This window comes from Ictidomys tridecemlineatus, chromosome 1, assembly GCF_052094955.1.
Source record: "Ictidomys tridecemlineatus isolate mIctTri1 chromosome 1, mIctTri1.hap1, whole genome shotgun sequence".
NCBI lineage: Eukaryota > Metazoa > Chordata > Mammalia > Rodentia > Sciuridae > Ictidomys > Ictidomys tridecemlineatus.
Genome location: NC_135477.1, coordinates 223,847,214 through 223,872,218, shown reverse-complemented (window position 1 = coordinate 223,872,218; position 25,005 = coordinate 223,847,214). Strand labels below are relative to the sequence as shown.

The 25,005-nt window shown below is 34.8% G+C and overlaps 1 long non-coding RNA gene across 2 annotated transcripts in view; it reads left to right on the top strand.

Annotated features, from left to right (window-relative positions):
* Nucleotides 1-25,005, top strand: part of LOC144366868 (uncharacterized) — a 95,130-nt gene that overhangs the window by 51,705 nt on the left and 18,420 nt on the right. The window contains exon 3 of one of the 2 annotated variants that reach the window (XR_013426013.1): nucleotides 6,905-6,974. The exons of the other annotated variant lie outside the window; for it this stretch is intronic. This is a non-coding gene — a long non-coding RNA (uncharacterized LOC144366868). Of the gene's footprint in view, nucleotides 1-6,904; nucleotides 6,975-25,005 lie in introns of those variants that run through there. 2 annotated transcript variants of the gene reach the window in all.

Genomic DNA, 25,005 nt, shown 5'->3' with positions numbered 1-25,005 from the left:
AACCTAATAGGTCTTTCCTGGCTCTAATATCTATGATTGTATGATTCAATTCAAATACAGTAGTTTACTGTATCTCGAGTGTGTAATACACTTCAATTGTGAAGTGCTACAATTTCAATACTAATACATTTGAAGTGACAGACATGTCACCCAAGTACCTAGTAGAGTTGTTTGAAATGCTACAGAAAGCAAACTTTCCTATTGTAGATGCATTTATATGTACCTTTAATCTTTCATCAGACAGACATTTTAACCATAAACAGTTGTAATTCATTAGCAGCATACATATTAAGTCTCCTGAAAGGCCATATGTGAAATTATTCTACACAGAAATATAGAAACTGGGCCTTGCTCGTTTCATGTGAAATAATATTAGTCTGCACCAAGACAGTGATCAAAAGGCATGCAGATCATTGCACTTTCAAGGAAGTCTGTCTCTATCAACATCAAAATCACTGAACTGAGAAATCTACAGTGTCTAAATGATGTTGGGAGTTTCGCTGTTATGTCTCTATTTAGTGATACAACACAAGTGGCTAGCCTCTGAAATATGCTGGGCATGTCATTCCCAGTTGAAAATTAGAGAGGGAAGTTCTCTGATAATCCTCTCTTGATTCAGTTCATATTGTTGTTTTTTTTTTTACTTCAGTTATTGAATGTAATTTTTGAATTTATAGATTACCCCTTGATAGCTAGTGAAGATAAAGTAAGAGAAAAGAACAATGGCTCAATTATGTGGACTCCATTTTCATGCCCAGAGCTTCCTTGAAGACAGTGGCCCCTCCCAATCCAGGTCAAGGGCATGAAGCCCATTGACAAAGCAATGTCAGAGAAGCCTGGAGGCCGATGTCCTAAATTTAAAGCAGTGTTTATTAATGCCAACTTGTTGTAATGCTACTCTGGTTCCCTGCTAATGTTATAGAATACTTTAAAAGAAAAAAAGAAAAAAAAATCAAACTTTAATTCCCACATCAGTGGGTTTATTACTCTTTCATTTGAATGAGACATTTCACTTCACAGAAATGAATGAGTTAAGGGTTTCTGTTCAGTGCAGAAATGCCTCCAGACTACATTGAAAATACTGTTATGGACAGTTACATGCACAGGCAGACAGGACAGGAACTTCCAAGTGCTTGTCAAGGGAGAGAAGGGTGACTGTTTTAAAGCAAAATTATGTTTTCTTTGACACTCTGTCATAGAGAAGAGGGTCTGGATCCCCTCCCTAAATATCCAGGTAGGATTATGACTGCTTCAGTCAATAGAATATGGCAGACATGATGCAATGTAACTTTGCTGATGTAAGATCACAAAAATTTGTGAATCTTTTTGGAGGAGTTCCAAGGATTGAACTCAGGGGTACTCTATTACTGAGCCACACGCTCAGCCCTATATTTTGTATTTTATTTAGAGATAGGGTTTCACTGAGTCCCTTAGCACCTTGCTTTTGCAGAAGCCAGCTTTGCATTCATGATTCTCCAGCCTCAGCCTCCAGAGCCACTGGGATTACAGGCATGCACCACTGCGCCCTGTGAATAAAGATTTTCTATTTGCCAGTGCTGGGGATTGAACACAGGGCCTTGAGTATAATAATCAGGCACTGTACCACTGAGCTACATCCCCAACCCATAAGTTCATGAATGTTTAATCATAATTTCTGGAACATCTGTTCTTTCAATCCTGAGCCACAATGTAAGAAGTCTGATCATCCTGAGATCTTCACTTTGTGAGGAAGCTCAAGCAACACGGAATATTGTGAATTTCAGTGTAAAGTGTTCAATCCCAGCTGTGGGATCATACTCATACATAATGCCATGCAAGGGAGTGAGCAAATCTCCAAATTATTCTAGTTTCTAGCTATTGAAATCCTTCCAGATGATGCCACAGGCATTGAGTTAATGAGACAAGCCACCCCCCTATTACGCCCTTCCTGGATTCCTAACCTACAAAATCAATAAACATCAAAATAATTATTATTTCATATCACTACATCTGAGAAAGTTTGCTATGCAGTTGTATGAAACCAGGACTGGAAGAAAGACAGGGAGAATGGAAAAAAGCCAGAAAGAGTGAAAGAGAAAGAAAGAAGGAGGGAAGAAGGAAGAGAAAGTGCAAAGGGGAGGAAGGGTGAGATGGAGATCAAAGAGGGAAGGGAGTAACCCACATCCTGAAGAAAGAGTAACCTTCAAATGGGCTCTCTTCACACTTTGCCACAAGTCAGATTCATGGATAATTCTCCTGTTATCTTACTTTGGCTTGGCTTCCTCAGAAAGAATGATTTAGATTAAATTCAGGTTAATAAATTAAGTTAATAAAGATTTTGTTTTAATTAGGCAAGAAAAAGAAAAGGAATTTATTTTGGAGATATCTTTTTTAAATAATATATGTTAACTATAAAGTATGCAAAAAGGGTAGTAAAATTAACAAAAGTTAAGGGGAAAGACATCTGAAAAAACAGGCACAAATTATGTCTGCAACAAGAAGAGCATCATGATTAAAACTCAAAATGTTTAATTAGATTCATACCACCAGAGCCTGAGGACTCTAAGAAGAACAGTTCATAGTAATAACAAACTCAACAACAAACCCACTAGACTCTCAGTAGCTGTGTAACATCCTATTTTGATGAATTGGTGGTAATTACTCACAAACTAGACTTTTAAGACTTTTTAAAAGGAATTTTATTTTAGTCAACTCCTTTGCCACTGGGACTTTTGACAAGAACAATTAGAGGAGGAAAATTCTATTTGACAGCTGAAGCTTTCAAGGGCTCAGTTCACAAATGAACACATCCCTTGTTCTGGGTGTCAGGTAAGGCAAAGAAACATGGCAGAAGGAGGAAAGTAGCTCAGGACATGTCAACAAAGAAGCAGAGAGAGGGCTCCACTCACCAGGAATAAAATATAAACCCCAAAGTCATACCCCTAGTGACCCACCTCTTCCAGCCGCAACCTGGAGGCCTACAGTCACTTCCCAGTTAAACGTGTCAGTGGGTTAATCCATTGATTAGATTTGGGCTCTCATAACCCAATCATTTCCCCTCTGAATTTTCTTGTACTATCTCATACATGAACTTTTGGGAACATCTCATATCTAAACATAACAAATTTTGAAAAAATTCATATTTTGGCTAAAAATTTAATAGAAAGCTGAAAAGAAATCACTGACTAATCTTATGGTTTTTTAAGTCTGTTTTTCATCTCATCATTCATGGGAGCCCAGTTCTCTCAATGTCCTAACAGAAACCTACTCAAAAACATGGGGTTCCATGATTAACCTTTTGCAACCCATTGAGAAATTTTCATATATTTAAAATTCTACACTTTGCCTATGCCGCAGTCTGGCTGGGCACAGAATCACGAGCCACTCAAGCAGGAACAAAACTTTATTTTTGAAAATGCTGCCAATACCCGGTACATGTCCGGGAAGCAAGCCGGTCCTGTTCTACCGGAACCAGGGACAAGGACCTCCCCCCGAATTCCCTCCTACCGTACTTCCCCAACCAATGGGAACTCTCCAGGAGTCCCGTAGCAGGCCAAGGTGAACAGCAGGAGTCCAATATCTTCAATATTCACATAATCATATCATCTCAATGGCTAGCTGGCGTCACCTTGCAACCAAAAGTGCCATACATCATATTACTTGGCTGTGGCTCTTAGCATGCCTACCTCAATTAGAGTTTTCCAAGCTCTTCCATAAGAAAGCACATATTTGTAAAATTTAAAAATATGTATTTAAATAATACATATTTATGTTTATATAAATAAATATATACACTCATGTTATAAAAATATATTTTAAATGTAGGACTCATGCACACATATATCACAAAAGTTTGTAAACAGTGGCTTCCTCACTTTACTAATTTATTCAGATTTATCTTTCTCATAATCCAGAAATAGCAAAATGTATCCAGAAAATGATACTAGAGATGAAAGGATGAAAAAGTTTTAAAAAGGAAGTATTACCATTGATTGGGGACATGAATTTAGCTAAATCAATTTTGTTCACTTGAAGTATAAGGGTCTAGGACTCAAAACAGTTGATTTCTCTATGTACTAGGTAGTTATAATCTACTCACTTCCTCTGGGTGACTTCTCCTCTTCATGGGGTTAATTAACTCTTATTCTTCATTTTCTTCCTGTGCTCTTCTGCATGCGTGTCCTTTGATTATTTTTTCTTTGTCTACCTAAATCATTCTAATCTATTTCATGGCTAATGGCCACACTCACTCTCATTCCTATATTTCTGTGTCTATGAAGTTTTGCCCATTTAATAGGTATTAATAGTACATATATCATCCTTCAACAAGTGACGAACTTATTTGTATCAATTTTTAAATCTTTAAAAGGGAAACAGCATAGATATAAATTTACCTCCTTCCTTCAAAATGTGTCTAATCTTCTGATTCTATTTTGTCAGTGTTGACCATTTTAAGCTATTAGGTCATCTATAACCACATAACTTCTTAATTTTCTTCTAATGAAAGATTTCAAACCATGCAAAAAATGGGGGATTCTATGAACTTACCTGGTCCCATCAAGTAGCTCCAATGATTATTAACATTTGGCTGGACACCTGAGAATTTTGGAGCTTAAATAACTTTAATCATAGTAAGTCACTATTACAATGCCTTTGATATCCAGAGCATCATTCTGAACAATAAAATTGCAAGTCTCTAAATTGTAGTTTCTCAACCATGTTTAAAACTATGTACACTATAGATAAAAGAACAAGATCTTATATTTGCCTTAACATAACTTGCCACAGTCTTGGCTGGGCACAGAATCACGAGCCACCACAGCTTTGTAGACTCAAACAGCAATTCTTTATTCCCGAACTCACACCGGCCTCTACACAAACACGTTCTGGGGAAATCCAAGTTCTGCAGCACAATTCATGTCCCAAAATACTTTCTGAAGAACTCAAAGGGAACTCAGGCAGCAGGAACGCCCCATTCCCAGCAGGAATAACCTTCAACCTGAAACTTCCCTAAAACCCAGATTGTCTTAAACCAGGAACACCTTAAACCAAATTATCTTAAACCAGGATACTTCCTAAAACCTGCAGGATACACCTTAAACCTGGATCCACCTTGGATCACCTTTCTCAAAGACACATGCAATATCACAGCAAATTTCCATTTATCATGGGGTATGCTGGCAAGGAAATTTTGAGCGTCATTCCTACTTGGCAATGGCCCTCAGCAATAACTGAAACAATATTTGAAATTTTTAAATAAATTAATTGGGGGGGGGTACCTGGTATTGAACTCAGGGGCACACAACCACTAAGTCACATCCCTAACACTTTTTTATACTTTATTTAGAAAAAAAGGTCGCACTGAGTTGTTTAATACCTCACTGATACTGAGGCTGGCTTCGAACTCTCAATCCTCGTGCCTCAGCCTCCCAAGTGCTGGAATTGCAGAATAATTTTTTTATTAAAATAAAATAATTATATCAAATTTGCTATTGCAAACTATATGTAGCTCCCCTTCCCAAATTCCTCTGACTCATTTTTATATTTGGCCCTAACTGGCATTTTCTTTAATCCTCCTGGTGGTTAAGAATTACTACTCTTTATATTTATTTTAAATAGATTGTTTTTTAATAAGAAAATTAAGGGCTGAGGTTGTGGCTCAGTGGTAGAGCACTTGCTTAGCATGTGTGAGGCACTGGGTTCAATCCTCAGCATCACATAAAAAACCTAAAATAAAGATGTCATGTTCAACTACAACTAAAAAAAAATATTTTAAAAAATAAGAAAATGATATTCTGACTTTGTAAGAACTCCAATAACAATAAGAGGGATAAAAGCAGGAATTTAAAATTGTAACTAACACAAGCAGATTAAGTATTTTAATGGCTACCATTGTCCTGTATCCATTGAGGATGATCTAAAATAGATTCCCAACAATATAGAGGTCAGATAATAAACTAACACTGATATTTATAGTCTTTGTAGTTGTGAATCTACATCTTAAAATTAAATACTTATTACAGAAACTAGCCATTGTTCTTTTTTTCAGTATATCATTTTTCTGCCCTGGTTTTATTTTAGCATGAAATAAAAGATTAACTTACCATACCAGTCATACATAAAAATAAAACCCTGTAAGATGTTTCTTGACCAAAATAAATAGGGGGCAAGGGCAATTTATTCTGCAAGAGATTTCTATAATTATTGGCAGCTTAATTACTTCTTTGATTCTCTTCAAAATTGCTGGTGTTAGAAGGACCTTTCTGGTGCAAGTGAAAAAGGCTGTGACCTTCTTTGCGATTAAGTCTGCCTTCTTATCACAGATTTACCATTAAAAAAGAGTTTGCAAAGTAGGGGCATCCCACATTCCAGTAAATATGTCACTCAAAGTATCTGTTGAAAGTTTCTGAACTTTCAAATGTGAATGTGAATAGAAGTTTCTAAGCAAAGAATCTTTTTACTCAGGTTTCTCCTATCAAATGACATTTACATTAGAAGATGGGTTATTATACAGGACAAAACATTTGACAAATGTTTAAGGTAATAAGTGGTAACTTCCTAGAGAGGTTGACTTGGAGGTCAGTTTCATACCAACAATTAACTTTAATTTCCTCATAATGAAGGTAGCCCTTTGTTAAATGTTATTTAGATAATGTGTAACAATTTGTTCATTGTTCAGGTTTTAAGTTTTTGTCTTTCATCAGTAAAGTGCTCCCATGGTTGTCAGCAACCCTAGTACCTGACAATCTTCTAGGTGTGAATTAGATTCAGGGTTCCCCAGACAGAAATCTATTAGGAGCTAGTACCTTGAGCCATCTAGTCTAGGAACAATAGGGAATATAAAAGGGAAATCCTCATTCAGTATAGTAGTTTTCACTATCCTAGTTTCATTCCTCCAGCATCCAACCCCTCTTTTTAATTTTAGGGAAGTTCTGCCTCTTACTGAAGAAATCTAAGGGACTCTTTTCCTCACCTGAAGAAAGTCAAGGCACAGTAAGTTAACTCTGCTAACAGAATGGTCCCTTTAACAGTCATGAAAATAAAAGAGAGATGAAGGAGCTGTTAAAATTATTTATAAAATTATAAAATTGTTTATAAAATTATTTATAATATTGATTCTGGTAAGGATCTTCCAATAATGTCTATTGTTTTTATCCACTTGCCTATAACCCATATGAAAATGACTCAGTACCTCTTTCTCATAGAATCAATAAATACCAGGGATTCAGTATCCAATAAGCATGATCTAGTTTTTATACATGCAGCCTATTTCTTTCTTCCCAAATGGTTACTAAAATTAATATTCTAGGCCAGCAGTCACAAAGTATGGTGTCATTCTTGAGACCATTTTATGAAGTCAATGATGGCAAAATTATTTTCATTATAATACTAAAATATTATTTTCATATTTTAATCTTATTCTTTCACAAACACACAGTGGAGTTCTTCCAACTAACTGAAGCACATACAAATATCCAACAGTTAGACTTCTTTTGAGTTAGACATCAGATTTGTAGCTATCATCTACAATTCAATTTTTAAAAATATATTTTTAATAAAAACTAGATTATGGAGAATTAATAAATAGATAATTATTTTGAATTTTAATTTTTAATTTAGAATCAATCATTCAGTTCAACCCAAGCCATCAAAAACCCTTTGGGGTCTTTAGTGTCTTTCCAGTGTATAAGAAGATCTTCTGACCAAAGTACTTCTAAACCACATTTCTAGTTAGTTGAAGTATAAATACAAACTGATTATTGATTATGTGGAAAAATTAATCATAGTTAAATTAAAACAAACAAACAAACAAACAAAAACCTGCAAAAAATACATCTTGGTGTCCTCAGTAACCAAATAATAATAGATAAATAGATGGCCTTTAATGTTCTTTTTGCCTAATTTTCTAAAAGGATCACTGAAATACTAACATGATTGGCTTAACGGATATGTTTTCCTAAAAAACAGGCAATATCTACCATTTTTAAAGGTGCTTACCTCATTCTATTTCATCTCAGGTATTGCCCTCATTCTCTTTTCCTTCCAGATACATATCTTGCTTTTTTCAGAAAATAGTGCACAGAAATTGTACAAATACATAAAAACACACTAAAAGAGGATGGGATTATTTAAACTTCTTATCTAATAGTTTTGATAAATTATTTAATTAAATATCATTATAGAAAGAATAGACAAAAACATTTGTGGTTATGTTAGAGATACAATAAAACATATACTAAATAAATCCTAGTGAAAATTGTGAATGTAAATATATTCTGAAGTGTTTGGTATATTGCAAATTTTTTTATGAGAAAAAGGGAGTCAGCAAGAATAGCAGTGTAACATGACTTAGTATTAAAGCAATTATTGAATAAGTCTAAGGCATAGTAACTTTCTCATATTTTTAATTTGTTACATACAAGTCCAATTTATGAAATAATTGTATAGGTTAAATAGTTGTATGGGCAGGTACAGGGAAGTTTTATTTGTTTTCTGAAAAAGTGGATCTCTTAATTAATTTCAAATTTCTTCCTCTTTAAAGACTACTATGAACATCTTTCAGGTTAACAAATAAAGTTTTAAAACTTCATCTGTTTTAACTTGAAAATACTATACTTTCATAGTGTGGTTGTACCAATAAGATCTTGCATAGATTTTTATCAATGGATTTTGTTGAGATAAATTCCCAAAATGGAATTGATGAATCTCTAAGTGTTTTGAATATTTAATATTAATAAATATTTGCGAGATTCATTTCATTTGAGGTTAAGGCCATTTTTACTTCTACCACTAATTTACCTGTGCACCTAATCTGAAAATATTATCATTACTATTTGATGTATTTGTGTTATTTTGAGTAAAGTTATATTTGTATTATGATTTGCATTGGTAGGGAGTCCGAACATCATTTCTTGTTTACTGGTCATTTAATTTTTTTATGAGTTATCTTTTCCTGTTTCTTGTGATTATCTATTATTTCTCATAAAATTATGGAAATTAAATGATGATCATTAACTCCTCTTATTTTTATTTATGATACACCTTCAATCTACTTTCTCCAAAATTCTTACATCATAAGGTATGTCTATGTTTACATGTCTTCCATTTCTTTCTTTTTGTGTTGCTGTATTGCTCAAGAATGCTTACACCTTATATAAAAACTTTAAATATTTTTATTAGTTTTAATAAATATTTTAGTTTTGCATATACTGATTGAAATGAATTTAATTATATCATGATATCAGGCATCACTTATATAAATAAAGCTAAAAAAAATACAGGTTAGGGCTTAGATTTTGACCTGAGAGCTGGCCGGAATGGTGTACACATGTAATCCCAGCTATTCAGGAGACTGAGGCAGAGAGATCAAAAGTTGGAGACAAGCCTGGGTAACTCAGTAAGACCCTGTCTCAAAATAAATAAAAAAGGGGCTAAGGATATGCATGATAGGTCAGTGATAGAGCACTGACCTATCATGCATAAGAACCTGCATTCAATCCCTGCTATTAATAACATTGTCCTAGAGGGAGATTATACACATACCAGTTCTTTCAAAATTAGCAGTGATTATAATGCAATTCTGGTAGGAATTCCAGATTAGCTTGCATTTTTATGAGTTTTCTTTGGGGTGGGGGTTGCATGGTTATGGAAATTGTTTAGTATAGTATAAATGTTTATATTGAGTTACAAAATCTCAAAGAATCACAACATTTTTGTCAAAGTAGGAAAGCAAAATGTCATCATATAATTCTTAAATAATTATTATTTTTGAGCCATATGGAAGAGAGTTTTGTGTCTTGCTTTTTAACCAACATATTGTCAATGATCAGAACTTTGCTAGGCAATAAAAGAAGCTGGACATTGAGGATAAGAGAAAATTAATGAATGAACAAATTGAGAAGTAGAGAGAGTCACATAAATCCTTCCTCTTCCAGGTGCTTCCTCCCCCACCTTTATCCCAGAACTTTTTTCCATCTTTTCAGACAATAAGAACTGTCATTAGTCTATTCTTCAGAAATTAGAGGGTAACAGTATCCTTGCCTTGCAGAATAAGAAATGCATTTCAAGTGGTGATTTTTATTTTAAAATTTTCCAGTTTTTCTCCATTATAAATAGGAGGTAATTAGCAGTTAAATCACAAATCATCACTCATGTTTCTGATTGTTTCTTTGAGATAGATTCCTAAAATGAGGAATAAAAATTAATGAGTTCACAATTAAACTACTAACTATTAAACTATTAAAGTTTGGCTAGCCAAATTTATTACAAATGACTATCAACAATTTACACTGTCATTCTTGGTTTTTCCTCACCAAGTTCTCATTAAAGTTAAGATTGAAAATGAGCAAAAATACATAAATAAAAAATTTTCATAACAAATTAAAAATATTGTTCATCTTCTAAGACTGAATGGTTGAGCTGTGAAGAAGTGAGGAGGGGACATGTTTACCTTGGATTTTTAAATTATGCAGTAACTACAAAATTTACTTTAAAATTGGATGTTAACTTTGGAGGAAGGTTTTGTTATCTGATGGCCCTTTTAAAATGTATATTATAATTTTACAGTGGATTTGTCATTCCCCTGTATGAATCATTCATTTTTCTCTAAGGCCCAATTTATCTTGGTATACTCTTGTTTTTGTTGGTGATATTCATGAGTTCTTTATAAACTAAGGCTATGCAAGATTGTTTTACTAATTGTAAATGTTTTCCAATGTGAAATTTTCTAAAAAATTGAAATTATTATTAACTTTTTATATGATCAATATATTTTTCCTTGATTTGTATTAATTTAAGGCTTAGAAAGTGTTTTTTTAACCACCATATCTTATATACAATATTTTCTTCCAAATTTGTTATTTGGACCCACTGTATAAATATCTTGAAGTCCCCCCAAAATTCATTATGTCAAGAGATGGGTATTCACAAGGCTACTCCAATTTTTTTATACAGATAAGTGTTCTAGCACCATTTATTAAATAACTACGTTTTTCACTCAGATTAACTGCATACCTCACGATCATATATGCCTGTTCAAGGTTGTTCAGTTCTGATATATCTGATAATTCAACACCACTTATAAACTATTTTAAACATTTTAGATTTTATAGCACATTTTTATATTATAATAATCCCTCTTATTTGCTTGTCAAATTCATCTGTAATACTCTTACCAATTTAGTTCTTTCTATAAATTTGCAATTATATTATCAATCATCACCCCAATCTTCTCACATCATCTACCAAAAAGCTGATATTTTGATCAAAACTTCACTAAATTAGGACACTCCAAGTTAAAATATTTACCTCACTGCATTTGTTAATTATTTAACAATGAATTAACACTATAAACATAGTTATATAAATTTAAAATATATTCTTCTGATTATGGTTTTGGCATGATTTTTTAAACCATATGTTTAAAGCATTTAAATTGTGAGATGAGTAATAGTTCTAATTTGTTGCCTAAGTTACCATATTTAACTGCATTTTCCCATATACTATTTTAATTAGTTCTCAACCTTGGAAGCTTTTGTTCTACTTTTGGTGAAGGAAATATATTATGAGGGGTTAAGTGACTTGCTGACATAACCAATGGTTTATCAAACAAAAAAAAATCTGTTTTAAAATTTCTATTTTCATAGAATACAGTGCAATAAAGAGATTTGAAGTTATTAAGTCTGTCTACTTCAAACAACACTGTCCTGTAAACATTAGTATCCTGTTTTATCCATGGAGTTTCCATTTAATAGAACAAGAAAAATATACAGGAGATCTGGGTGGAGCTGCATTCAAATTTAATAGATGCAAACATACAAACTTGGAAAGCACATCAGCTGTTCCTGAAGTGTTTAGTTTGATGAGTTAGGAATCATAGAAACAATCTTTTTATTGCTTCATTGTTGGAATTAAATTTAACATATTGATCTCTGCTGTCCCCAAACAAATACTTTGATAAAATACTCATTTAACTGCTCTTATTATTAATTTGCTTTTAAGATCCCTCTGCCATGTGTCATTAGGAGCACAACAGATCTCTCCAATTATAAAACAGTTTATTGGTGCGTGGCAAGTGTAAACCACTGAAGCCCCTGGCAACAGTAAAATGGCAAATTAAACTCAGACCACATGCAAGTCAAAGTGAATCACTGGTCAATGAGCATTTAGGAAAGGATGCCAAGCAAGTAAACAGTCAGTCCATTAGTGAGTTATTGCCAGCACTAAATGAATAAAACTCTTGAGAAAAACTCATGGCAGTATGGTGACAATCTGTGTTAAGTTTGTTGAGACCTATGGAAATGGCTGAAATGAGCACATGGCTGCTGTGAAACAGAGGAATGTAGGTACAGTGGCCAGGCGGAAAGATGCCTCTTATTTGAGGCCCTCCGATGAGCTCCAGTCACTTAATGGCATCCTGAAAAACAGCTGGCACCTAACTCTCAAATATTGATTTAGTGTTTACAAATCTGGTTCAGTTTCTAGGCAAACAGCTTATATAAACATGGTGTGCCATCTGGACTTACAGCTCAAGTGTTTCAACTACTTTTCTCCAGGTGTGGGGACCATGATTAATTTTAGCAATTTATATGCCACCTTCACTTCCTGGACAGTAATTAAGAACTGGGTGATACTGGATGCAAATTTTTGCATTCTGGGATCATGAGTCATTTTTTTTAGATTGTTAATAACAAGTAAAGATGCCAGTTATAGATGTGGGTCCAGTAAGAAGGTGATAAATCTAAATCCTCTTGAGCATAAATTTGAAGGGCAAGAAGGAAGTGGATTTTACAGGCAGTATGTACTTTCATTATGCTACATTTACCACACATTATCAAAGGCAAACACAGGGAAAGGAGAGGTTTTGAGGAGACAAACAAGTTTTGGACTCTCTGCAAACAGCCATAGTGGTTGTAAGGATGGTAGCTAAGCAGAATCTAAAAGTAGAGTTGAGGGGAGACTCAAACTGTGTGGAATTCATGCCATAAAAAGCACTGTCATTAAAACCTTGCATTCCTTCCTCACCAATCTGGCTTGTCTATGGCATTGACCTTCCAAGCTGGCTTGGGAAACCGCCATTCAACACCTTGTGATTTTGTTTAACTGAGCAGGAGGCCTCTCCATTCAGAAAGAACTTTGCAGCATTTATAGAATAAATCTGGAGAAGAGTTAACCATACTCTGCTGGATCCTTTATTGCAAAATTATTAGGAGATATAATGGCTTATTATGGAGAAGCCAATTTCTTCTCTTCTCAAACAACCTTATATTAAAACAAGTATATGCAAAGAGTACAACTTGTGCTATTAGACTTCATGGCAGATTCTTATATAATAACCTCATTCTTATCTTTACTTTCATTTTTATTTTTCTCTTTGATCATTGTGTTTTCTGCTTTAATTTTTCTTGATCTATTGCTAACCTGTTGCTTTATTGTTAATATTTTTATTGGAATAATATAACTCATATTATTGCAAACAATAATTGCAAACAATGGCATGAAAAACCACATTCTAATATCACTCTTAAAACTACCTCACCTCCTCTCCTGACTACAGCACATGCTGTTTTACTTTTAAGATTGGTAGTATGTGTCTGGTACTTTATAGAAGCAATAAGTAAGTCAAAAGGAAATTATTCACAATCAAGAAAATTTGTCTACTGTAACTTAGACATAATTTATGCCATAAAACAAATAAAGCAACCGGGTCATCAATTACAGTTTAAAATAAGTTAAATAGGCACAAAAAGAGGAGTACAACATGATCTCACTTATGTGTGGAATCTAAAAAAAGTAGATTTCATTGGGTATGGTGTCCAACACCTGTAATCCTAGCAGCTGGGGAGGCTGAGGCAGATAGATTGAGAATTCAAAGCCAACCTTAGCATAAGCAAAGTGCTAAGCAACTCAGTAAGACCCTATCTCTAAACAAAATACAAAATAGGGCTGGGGATGTGGCTCACTGGTTGAGTGCCCCTGAGTTCAATCCCAAGTACCCAAAAAGAAACATAAAAAGTAGATCTTGCAGAAGTTGAGAACAGAATGGAGTAAAGTTGGGGTAAAATTAGTGATCACACACTCATACTTGTTCCTTGCAAGCACTAGGTACTCCTACAAGAGATTTTTTGTTTGTTTGTTTTGTTTTTTGTTTTGGGGGGATTGGTTTATTTCACTTAGTGTGATAATCTCCAGACCCTTTCATTTACTGGTGAATGTCATAAAGTCCTTCTTTTTGGCTGAGTAATATTCTATTGTGTATATATACACCTCAATTTATTGATTCATCTGTCGGGGAGCATCTACATTGGTTCCATAGCTTAGTATTGTAATTGTGCTGCTATAAACATTTTTTTATTGGTTGTTCAAAACATTACAAAGCTCATGATATATCACCTTTCATACATTTGACTCAAGTGGGTTATGAACTCCCATTTTTACCCCAAATACACATTGCAGAATCACATCGGTTACACACTCACATTTTTACATAATGGCATATTAGTGACTGTTGTATTCTGCTACCTTCCTATCCCCTACTATTCCCCCTCCTCTCCCCTCCCATCTTCCCTCTCTACCTCATCTGCTGTTTTTCAATTCTCTCCCTTGTTCCCCCCCTCCCCCCCCCCCGCTTTCCTGCTATAAACATTGATGTGGCTGCACCACTGTAATCTGCTGATTTTAAGTCCTTTGGGTATATACCAAAGTATGGGATAACTGGGTTACATAGTGGTTCCATTCAAAGTTTTCTGAGGAATCTCCATAATTCTTTCCAGAGTGGTTGCACCAATTTGCATTCCCACCAGCAATGTATGAGTGTATCATTTTTTTTCTGCATCCTCATCAAGATTTATTGCTACTTGTTTTCTTGATAATTGCCATGCTGACAGGAGTGAGGTGGAAACTCAATATAGTGGGTTTTATATTAGTTGTTGATGAACCTTTATTTTATTATTTATATGTGGTGTTGAGAATCAAATCCAGTGCCTCACACATGCTAGGCAAGCACTCTACCACTGAGCCACAACCCCAGACCCTCAGTGTAGTTTTGATTTGCATTTCTCTAATTGCTAGAGATGTTGAACATTTTTCCATATATTTGTTGACTATTTGTATTTCTTCTTTTGAGAAGTCTCTGTTTAGTTCCTTTGCCTATTTATTGATTAGGTTATTTGGGTGGTTTTTTTTTTCTTCTGTTGAGCTTTTTGAGTTTTTTGTATATCCTGGAAATTAATGCTTTATCTAAGGTATAGATGGTAAAGATTTTCTCCCATTCTGTAGGCTCTCTTTCACATTCTTGATCATTTCCTTTGCTGTGAAGAAGGTTTTTAGTTTGATACTGTCTCATTTATTGATTCTTGATTTTATTTCTTGCACTTTAGGAGTCTTATTGTGGAAGTCAGTTTCTAAATATGATGGAGTATTGGGCCTACATTTTCTTCTAATAGGGACAGGGTCTCTGGTCTAAAGTCTAGGCTCTTGATCCACTTTGAGTTGAGTTTTGTGTAGGGCAAGAGACACGGGCTAAATTCCATTCTGATATGTATGGATTTCCAGTTTTCCCAGCACCATTTGTTGAAAAAGTTATCTTTTATCCAATATATGTTTTTCTAGTATGAGACAACTATATTTATGTGGGTTTGTCTCTGTGTCTTCTACTCTATTCCATTGGTCTTTATTTTCTAATAGAAAATCTGCAAGTTTTCTGGTGGAGTTTTTTGGGGGGGTTCTAAATATAGAATCATGTCATCAGCAAATAGTGAAAGTTTGAGTTCTTCTTTTCCTATTCATATCTCTTTAATTTCTTTCATCTAATTGCTCTGGCTAGAGTTTCCAGGACATGTCCAATAGAAATGGTGAAAGAGGGCATCCATATCTTGTTCCAGTTTTTACAGGGGATGCTTTCAATTTTTCTCCATTTAGAATGATGTTGGCCTTGAGTTTAACATACATAGCTTTTACAATGTTGAGGTATGTTCCTATTATCCCTAGTTTTTCTAGTGTTATAAACATAAATGGATGCTATATTTTGTCAAATGATTTGTCTTCAACTTTTGAGATAGCCATGTGATTCTCATCTTTTTTGATTTTTTCCCTCTTTCTTTCAGTTAGCTTGGCAAAGGGTTTATCAATTTTGTTTATTTTTTCAAAGAACCAACTTTTTGTTTTGTTGATAAACTCACATAAATATAGTTGTCTCTGGGATGCTATGAAGGCAGTTCTAAGAGGAAAGCTCATGGCATTGAATCCATTCATTAAATAAAAAGAGAATCACCAAATAAGTATTCTAACATTACATTTCAAGGCCTTAGGAAAAGAAGAACAAATCTACTCAAAAATTCATTAGAAGGCAGGAAATAATTAAAATCAGAGCAAAAATCAATAAAATTGAAATTGAAAAATTAAAAATCAACAAAACAAAAAGTTGGTTCCTACTAGAGATTTTAATAAAATGATGCTATATTAAAAAGGCAGTTTCTCCGATTGTTAAACCACACATACGCAGGAATCTAATTAATAAAAATGAAATCTTAAGCATGGCTGATCCCTCTATGTCCTAAGAAGTATGTTTTCCTGCAGCTACAAGTGTAATGATGCAATCATTCATTCATTTATTCAAGGCCTACCATTGATAAAATCTTGGAAGGAACATGTTACTAAAAAATAATCTCAACAATTTTAGAGTTAGGGAGACAAACAGGTAGGATGTGATTACAAGACAGTGCAATAAAGGAGACTGCAGGAAAATCCAGGCTGTTAAGGGGGAAATAGTTTTTAAAAAACTTTCGAGCAGAGGTGACACTGGGGCCAAGTCATCCAGGGTAAGCAAGAACAGTATTAGCCAGAGAAAGCAGCGTAATGAACTTCCCATGCTGAGAGAGCAATGTCCTGAACAACTGGAACAATGAGAGACGAGGTTAGGGAGGAACACAGGGTACTAGTAGGCACTGAAATGCTTCAGCCTATTATAATCAAATTTGTGCTTCAGAAAGTACATTTTAAGACAAGTAGAAGTATTAAGGCTGGGAGCAGAGACTTAGAAAGTGATTAATCACATATATAAAATATACCAGAGTCCAGGAAAATACTATGAATACTTATTTTATGATGCTCTGCTAGTTCTTTCATATTGGCATCTGAGTTGAAATCAAAGGAAAAAGGCAGTGAAAGAAATAGACAAAAGAGTGCATTGTACGTTCAAGTTCCCCAGCTCTGCTCCCTCTCAATGAGGACATTCTGGCTGCAGTTCCCCTGTTAACTCTCCTAAATCCTAGGATTAGTCAGATAACACTCAATCTCTAAATGTACTCCCAAACAGGCATTATATTCCCATGTACCCTTGAAGATACTAAGGAAAGATCCAAAACCATGGTATTTTCCGAAAGAAAGCCTGAAGAGAATACGAAAAAGTAACATTGATTAAATAAAAGTCATGGCACTTCAACATTAAAGAGACCATAAATTGCCATGTTTCTATTCCATCTTTAGAATCTAGCTAGAGACAATTTACCTGGGTCAGCAGCCTTTGGTGTGTCCTTTCCCCAGTCCCTCCATCTTATGATTTCAAGATAGAGTCATTCCAACAAAAGCATTTTGCTTGGTTACTTTCAGGTAACTAGAAACACAAATCTTTCCAGGTTGTTTGTTCTTTCTTTCAGAGTAGGTTTTTCCTGATCAACTTCCATGTCCACCACCGCCCAGCCCTGCCCTAGCTCCATACACCCAAGCCTAGGCAAGGTCCCACATACTCCCCTGTCCAGCTCTCTCTTCAGCCCTGTACCTCCTCTAGAGTCTTAGGTCCTCAGGTTGAGGAGACCATTATGATATCAGTTCCTGTAAGATGATGCCCTTAGGTTTCAGGGATTCCTTCCTTGATGTTGTAATCACCTTCATAGGCACACTCCTGCCAGTCCTTATTTTTGATTGTGTGAATGTGAGTGTGTATGTGTTTGTGTGTATAAGCCACTTATTCTTGATCCTTTTCTTCTTTACAATTAAGATTAAGTGAGTAATTTTTCATAGCTTCCTCTGTCTGCTAGGGGCTGTTTTCACCTTCCACAGATCTCCTTTCCATCTTTCCACTCCCCAGCTTCCGAGAGGGCTTACAAGCAAAGGAGTCCAGGGAATTGCCCTTAGCTGGCAGGAATCACCTCCCCCAAGAACCCCTTGAGGTTAAACCTCCACTGTCCCTGGTAGCCAAGAACTGATTCTTATGGGTTATCAAAAGGCCCCAAATCACAATCCATTTCCTTAAGACAGGACAAGTCTGATGTGCAGTTTATGCCTCAATGAGATGCTACACTTCACATGAGGCCACACCATTCCCACATTCTTTCTCCTTTCCTATTCTGCTTTCCTAATTTTCTATAGAGTGCCTCTCTCCAAAACTCATGTTGACAGAAATCCTGTATCAGTCCCTGCATCTAAGGTGGTCCACCCAAGACACCTGATATCAAGGAAGACCTTATCATGGCCATCTTCTCAATAGTATTCTACATGGACTCTTTTGCATGTGTCTATGCCAAATAAAGATAAGGACAGGAAAACCCTGTACATTTGATTCCCAAATTTTCATTGCTGTTTGAGGCACTAATTTCAGATAATTTTCTCAAACTCTTAGCCATTTTGCAGGACTTTGGTAATCTACATATCTGGAGCTTATTCATGATTTTCACTTGGTGGGTCCTTATAATTACTGCTCACAAACCCTGAGATAAGTTATTTACATATATGAATGCACAAAAATCCTATAGGGGCTGAAAAACATCACTCACATTTAGATGAAAAAGTAAGTTTAGAAAAGGTAGGTAATGTTGCTCATAAATATATGTAGAAGTCAGAATTCCAAAGCCCATACTCTGAGTACCTTGGACTGACCTGTTCAAATATTCTCTGACCCTGCTTCACCCACTTAGAAGCATATTATCTTGAATGATTCATTAATAATTCCCTTCATGGGGTGATCAGGTAGAGATTTTCTATTTCTTAAGCACAGTAAACCAAGTAAAGTAAAAAATCGGAATAAATTCTGGCAAGAGAAGAAGAGAAACATGCTTTAAAGTAGGCATGCAGTATGTTAGTTAAAACCTGCCCTCATTCTATGGGATTTTAAGTTGTAGCTTTGTCGTTTCACATTGTTACATTTGACAGATTCAGAGCCTGTTTTCTCATCTCTAAAATGGGGATAATGACTCAAACTCAATGCTTGTTGAGAAGATTAAATAACTTGATAGATCCAAAATTCTTAGCAGAATGTTTAACATGTACTAAGCACTCGATACACTGCAATTTCTCTTTATGAAGCCCCATTTCATATATTTTTGTGTCACAACTTAATTCACTAGATAAATGATTTCCTTCTGCTTACCTCCTACCTAGAGTATAATGGATGGTATTTTGAAATTTAGTTTACATTCCACTTTTTCCATTTTCTTTCCTACACTCCTAAATATAATGGGAAAACAAATTACAGTAACCTTCTTATGAAGGTTCCAAAATTTACAAGGTTTTTTGTTCAAACCACATTTTCTACTTGACATCAGAGCCAACCTCCCTTCACTGCCAAAGCCTCACAAGTGTGGTTGGTTGGTTAACTCATTAGGTAGAAAAATAAAGATCCTGGCCAAGGGATGCAAGAGTGACCTGTTGACTCTTTTTTGATTTCTCAAGCTCTCTTTTTATGTCTAAGCCTTCCGGCTTAGCCAAGCAAAGGTGATTTTTTTTTTTTTTAATATTTGGACAAATCTTCCTTCTCTTGTTTGCACTGTGAAAAGTAAACATTTTTAACCCATGACCAATGAAATAAGAGTCACTTTGAATTATTTTCATTTTGAGAACATTTGTTTGATGAAGTCTACTTGCAGAACAACAACCAAAAAGAAAAAAAAAGATATAAATTGATGTGTAGAGTTTTTAAGAGAAGTTCAAGCCGAGTGCAGACTTAATTTTTCTTCTTGACTTGAATGTTCAACAATTATTTATTTCATTCTTGTCACTCAAGTAAAACACCAAATGAGAATCAGAAGATGTTTTAGTGTTCTTTTGTTTTTCTTAAGGCATTCTATCTACAACTGGAGAATGTGATTTTTTGGTTTGTTTGTTTTAATTACATGTTAGGTAAGTTCCTGGGGTTTTTTTTTTTTACATGGTAAAAGTCATATACCCTGGAGTGAAGAGAACCCCGAAGATTTCAGCATTTGTGTTTATATTTTCCTAAGTTGTCTCCATGGTAACCTTGGCTATTCCCATCCACAACTGCTTTCTCGTTGGGCAACAAGATATTGTTTTCCTCTATCCAGCGACATTTTACAATCTCCTTCAGGAGTTTAAGTTTACATTTTATTGTCATCTGCCTGGCAGCAGTCTGTGCAGGTGGCAAATGGAGTCAAAGGGGACATCTGACAGCTGGGTTAATTAATAGATGGCAGTTTGTAGCACCATCAAGCTGTCAGTGGGGATGTAGGTGCCTTAGGTAGAAGTATGCAAAGATGTTCTCCAAGGGTCAAAATATTTGTATTTCTCACATTAGTTTAATTTTCTTCTACTGGGCGTCTATATTTTAGGAAAATATATTAATCAGTGCATGTTATTTCTAGTCATTGATGACTGGCATATCCCCACAATTTCCCAAATGTCTTCTGACTGACATTTTCATGATGAGTGTTTATTAGAACACTTATTCCCTTCCAAGATGTTCAAGTTATCCAACAGGTGTTTTTGAGAGAAGGACTTTAGTTTCTCTGCTTGCTTAGAGTTATAAATTTTAGCTAGGAAATAAACTTTTGGCTAGATTTTTATTTTCTCTTTGAAGTCTTCTTTCTCCACCCCTGGAGATTTTCAATGATATTTTGCCCTTAAGTATTATCATGAAAACAATGTTAGTTCTTAAATACCTCTCTTACTGTTTATTCAGCTGGTTAGACAGATAGATGATTATAGTTCATAAATAGTACAAAAGTATATTTTATAAATAGTACGAAAGTCTCCCAATACTTCCTTCTTTTTTCTTTGTAGATAAATGAAAACAATTCAGAAAGAATTAAATATGTTTGAAAACATTTTTAAAGTACTCTTGTACACATAATTGATTTTGATATTTGTCTACAATGGCAAAAGAGAGGCTATTCAGTGTAAACTCAAAGACAAAGCATCATCTTCACTATTGCTATCAGAAATGTAAAATCTATCAGAATTGCAACTTGATTTAAATCATCCCTATCATCTTTAGTAATATTTTATATACAATGAGTTAAATTCTTACAAGCTATTAACTTGACAGCATTATAAGAGAAATTCATCTTCTAACCATTTCATATATCTTACGTTTGTCCAACACTTAATTAAATTTGGCCACTTACTTTGCATTTTATTATGCCAAATATTTTTAAATTAATGTTGATTTATTCAAGATAGAGATAAGCAAACTTAAAATTTAAAATTAAATAATGTTAATATTATTACTAATGTATACACTAATGTATTACATATATATATATATATATATATATATATATATATATATATGCATGTGTGTGTATTTCAAGGTAGTATCTAACATTATAAAAGTTAAATAAACATATTTAGGAGAAAAAGTAGTAATATATACCACCCAGTTGTGCTAGGGTAGGGGATAGGTTGCCAAGAGATCAAGTAAAATACCAACAGATAAGATCTAAGTCTCATTGAAACATGCTTATGGAGAAGGTCTGGTAGCAATGGGCTGAACAGGTGAATCTCTGCTCCATGTGGGCCCCTGGTAACTCACTAGAAAGTGGAGTCTCTTACCCCTCATGATGCTTTATCCAGGGTCAGCCACCCAGCTGAGCACTACCTGCTCCTTGGTGCTCTATTGTGAACTACAGAGAGTGGGGTTTTACAGGTCCATTTAGAAAAGAAAGCATCAACTTAGTTTCTTTTGTCCTGTTGTCTAACAGCGCCCCAAAGAACTTGGCATGCTTGCAAGAAAGCAGCTCTCTACTGACAGCACTAATTTGCTCTATCCCCAGCATACATGAGAGAAAGCTAGTGTCCTTCATGATAATATGCATCTAAACATTTTGGGCCAGACCAGGCCTCATGGTTCCTCTGACTACGTATTTGGGAACAACACATTCAGGGACATGATGTTTTACCATCTCGCTTTTCTTTTAAGTTTGACACAAAGTTTATGTACCTTAAAATTAAATTATGTATTTTTGTTTTAAAATTCAGTCATTTCTCTACTAAATCATTGTATAACAGTGTATGAAGCTTAAACTTAATTTGGGACTGCGAGAAAAAAAAATATATATATATATTATATATACATCTGAGCAACAATACAGAGTGACCAATAAATACTGAGTTTCTGTTCTTAGTTAATGTTATTCTGAGTACTGAGCTTTAGCCTTGAAAAACAAACAGCATAGTCTTCTCAAAGACTATGCATTGAAGTGGGACAGAATACTACACTGACTAATAAAATTCACAGCAATAAATATTATGATAGAGTGTTTCTAGGCTGGGGTTGTGGCTCAGTGGTAGAACACGTGTGAGGCACTGGGTTCAATCCTGAGCACCACATAAAAATTGTTAGGGTCTGTAAACAAGTCAGGATGGCACCTGGCATTTTGCCAGTGGGAGTGGTTTGTGAAGTAATGCCAGAGAGCCATTAAGTGTGGAGATTCCTTATTGGTTGACTGCTGTATCTAGTTTATGTTAATTAAGATAGGCTGTGTGGAATGTATATATACACCTCCTGTCCTACAATAAACGACTCCCACTCCTGCTGTATCAATGTATACAAGTTGCTCGTCACCCCCCGGTTATTTTGCTGCAGCAGGACTGCGGCAAAAAATAAATAAATAAAAATAAAAGTGTTGTGTCAAAAATAAATAAATAAAAGAAGATGTGTTCTGGAAACTATGGGAATTTAAATTTAGATTCTGAGGAAAGAAAACTTCCCAAGATATAATGCCAGACTTGCATTTTAGACTACAGTGGTACTAATTATAACAATGCTAACAAAATATATTGAATGCTTACTGTACAAGACAATCTGCATACCTTTTCTTGTACAATCTTTATTCAACTCTTTCAGATACACTTACCATCTTCACTTTATAAATGAAAATGAATAAACTGACCTGAGCCATGCAACTGATCACTGGAAGTTCTGGGAAAGTTTCCCTAGGCTATTTTAAAGTTTACACAGGGATCAGTATGACTGAGCCACAAAGGAAAGGAAAAGCAGTTTGGGGAACATGCAGTCATTTAGAGTGAGTGAACTCTAGGATATTTGAGAGGATGGGGCAGGGAGGATAAGGGTAGAGAACCAGAGCAGTATAAGGAGAGTTCTGCAAACCATGGTCAGGAAATTAAATTTCATCCCACAATTTATGAAAGGCCAAGGAGATGTTAAGCCCTGAAGTGTTAAGAACAGAGGTACTCATTTGAACAATCACTTGGTGAGCAACACATAGTCAGGGAATAGTAGGACATGGATAACAATGTTTGGAGCATGGAAAAGAAAAATATCTACTTTGATCTTTAGACTTATGGATAGGGATCCCGGAGCTGGGAGGTGGTTCTGCCATTTAGACACAGAGGAGATTGGGAAGGTTCTGGTCTGCAAACAGGAGCTGCAGCCTTTGCAGTTGGAAATGGAGGTCCAGGTGGAGGTAGAGGTGGGGCTTATTTGCCTTTTTTGATGTTAGGTGAAGTGCTGAGAATATATTAAGAATAAGTGTTTTTAAAAAGAAAATGATTTTTATACAGGAATGACAAATCCTTGAATCTAAATTTCAAATAGAGAAGAAAACATTAGAGGTTTCAGATTACATCTGTTCCAGAGACTGTCTGAGAAGAATCACAATGTTAGTTTGACAAATACATCCTCTGTTTGTAATTCCCTTATTAACCTAACAATTTTGTCACATTGATTACTCACTTTCTATGCTCTTTGAATGTACAGACAGCTTTCAAGGTAAGTTCATTCATAAGCAGAAGTAAATAAAGTAGGACATTGGTTGAAAATCTTTAGAGCTCTCTTTATTAGAGTTTATTTGTTTTATTTATTTATTACACTTTATATCTTATCGCTATTATAGTAAACATTTTGCTGAATTTTTCCTGTGGATTATATTTACATTTACATTTAAATTATATGAATATATGTATAATTATAATCAATTATTGATATAAATGTAATTAAAATACAAGATTATACATGTATATAATTTATATAAACATATTAATATATATGTATATGCTTATATATTTTTGTATATTTGTGTGTGTGTATAAACATGAAATCAGCAAATGTTTTGATTTAATTCCCCAAATTTTTGACTTTATACAAACTGTCTGGCTTGGATACAAAGATCCACTTTAATGCACCTGTGCTTAGGGTACACTATTGGCTATCTTCAAGAATTGACAATAGTTTAGCAGACTGATTCTTAAACTTTAACATGCAGGTGGTTTATCTAGGGGGTCTTGTTAAGATCTTGTTTCCTTATCTAGTAAGTCCAAGGTGGGGCCTGAGATTCTGCTTTATTGCTAGAATCCTGGGTAATGCCATAGTAGTTATTCTGTAGGTCACACTCAGACTAACAAAGTTCCTAGAGATGATCAAGGCATAGTTCAGTGAGCATGATACCATGCAAAGTTGGTATCAGCAGAATGCCCCAAGCCCTGTGTGCATCCCTAAATGCAAATCACATTTCATATGTCTAGACTCAGACCAGGGAGATTTGCACTATCTTGGTAACCAGTGAATGGCTCTGACAGGCTATACAATCAATAATTTTTACAGTGTGTTTCATATCTTTAGCAGAAAGATTGCCCCAGTACTTTAAAATCACAGTTTGAGTAAATATATCTTTTAGAAACAAGAGTTTCACAATCTGCTTCAAGAGGAGGAAACAGTTGGGTGTGGTACTGCACCCCTGTAATCCCAGTAACTCAAGAGGCTGAAGCAGGAGGATCACAAATTCAAAGCCAACCTGGACAACTTAGTGAGACCCTGTCTCAAATCTCAAAGTGAAAAAT